Here is a 2,061-nt window from a genome sequence, read left to right as displayed (position 1 = left end):
ATGAAAGAGTTTTTCAATATCCATGAGGTCTAGTTGTCTTGAGCAAAACCTGACACCCAGCTTCTTATCAAAGCACTCTATGAGCAGGTTTGAGCTGAGTTTCAAGGTTTTTCTCCTCCAGTCCAGGAGTAAGTCCTTCAATTCATTGGTAAGGAGTTGCCATAGCTGTGTTTGGCAAGCAGCTGTGTGCTTTCAAAGCAGTGCAAGAGTGCCCATTGAATATGCCTGTGATTGCTCTTCTCCTAGAAATACCAATTGGCAAAGAACCTCAGCTGTGTAGTGCTGTGGACCTCAATGTGTCTTTTGCAGAGTTTGGCAGATGAAAGACCCAAGGGAGGAAACTGAGGCATAGCAAAGTGTTTCACCTCTTTTGATGGTGTTTGTGGCCCCAGAGTGGGAGAAACTGGTACAAGATCTTTTGTTCATGATGAACATTGCTTGATGCCCATGTGTCAGGGGTTTTAGTGACCAAGGTCTTTCAGATTAAGTTTGAAATTAAGATTTTCCCTGTGTTATCATTTCTCCTTCCAGGATCATGTCATGTAGTCTTTCAGCACCTCTTTAAGACTTCAGGCCACAAATTCTTCAATAGCTCACCACGAAAAGGTATTGACTCAAAAGCCACATCTGTTCCTGCCTGCAGACCTGAAATGCCTGTAACCAAGACCTGCACGGAAAGTATCTGAGAGAAGATATGAGACAGAATTACTCCAGATAATTTTACAGTCTCAATATTGAACATGATACCTGAACTGAGGGTAGGATTTGGGATTACTTCCTTTAGAACAGGGATTGCTTGCTTCAAGTGGCTTTAAGACTTAAACTGTATTTTATCCACAGTGTAATAAGTTGTCCATGGTCAATTTGCTTATAGTGAGAACCTGATGGCTGAAAGAGAGCTACGGGTTAAAGATACTGATCAACCCCACTGGGATAAATTCTTCTGCAGCAAGTGACCTTCCTGAGGCAAAAACACATTAAGAAATATTTCTAAACTTCTTAGCTTGCATTTAATTTAAGTAATAATGAAGAAAACTTAAAATAGATCAGGACAAGCAATATATTTCATAATTTGTGTAATACTGTCTTTTTCCTAACTGCACACTAGGGATGAATGGTAGGAGTTTATGTCCTGTTGCAATATTAACCAATTCATGCTGTTCTTTCTTGAATTTTCATAACAGTCAGGATACTTCTGTAGCAAAATGATGGTCTTCTGTCTGAAGATTTTTGTTCCTTCTTTCACATTTCACTGCTTATGATACAGACTTATGGGAATACACACACCCCCTTTGCATCTAACTTGCTGTCTTGTCAGTAGCTGCCAAGATGATTCCTCCTTTATCTTCTGTATCTAATGACGTATGTATTGGAGATGCAAACTCTTTTTTACTTTCTCAGTATTTCCCCTGCTCTCACCTGTTAAAACAGAAATGCTCTTGAGCTCCTTGTTGAGGAGCTTCCTTGTTGTGGAAAACCAGTAACAGGTCTTCCAGAACTATATGTCCTTTTAACACTCATGTCTGAACACCCATCCTGGAACATGCAGGAACTCCCATGCTTTTCCTGCAGACAGTTCCTTCAGTAATGGCTTGCTTGCTTTTGATTCCATCTAGTGATGCTGAGTTCTTCCACACTAATTAATGGATTTTTGTGCCCACTTTAGTAATAAATGGGTGTCAAGGGCTCCCCTAAGAAACTGTGAAACCTCTCATCTCTCATGTCTGAGATCTGTGTCTTGACATCCAGTTTCACACAGAATACAGTGGGACAACTCTGATTTGGATGAGGCCTTAAAACTGCTTTGTTTTCCAGTTCATCAAATTGCGTGTGTAATCTAAAAAAAAAAAAAAAAAAAAAAGCTGGAACTTTCCTCTGGCTGAATTAGCTGAACAGCTCTTAGAACTTGTGTTTGTCTTTCTGCTCGTTGATTTATATTCTTGAGGGACAAGGAGCAAGGGAAAAATTTAGAAGGCAACTGCCAAAAGTTGGTGGTAGGGACTTGAGTAGGTGGAGGGATAGCAAGAGAGTCATCTTTCTCCCAGAGATTGTTCCAGTTGA

This window comes from Lichenostomus cassidix, chromosome Z, assembly GCF_008360975.1.
Source record: "Lichenostomus cassidix isolate B80296 chromosome Z, HeHo_3.0, whole genome shotgun sequence".
NCBI classification, from domain to species: Eukaryota; Metazoa; Chordata; class Aves; order Passeriformes; family Meliphagidae; genus Lichenostomus; species Lichenostomus cassidix.
Note: the sequence above shows the minus strand (reverse complement) of the source record.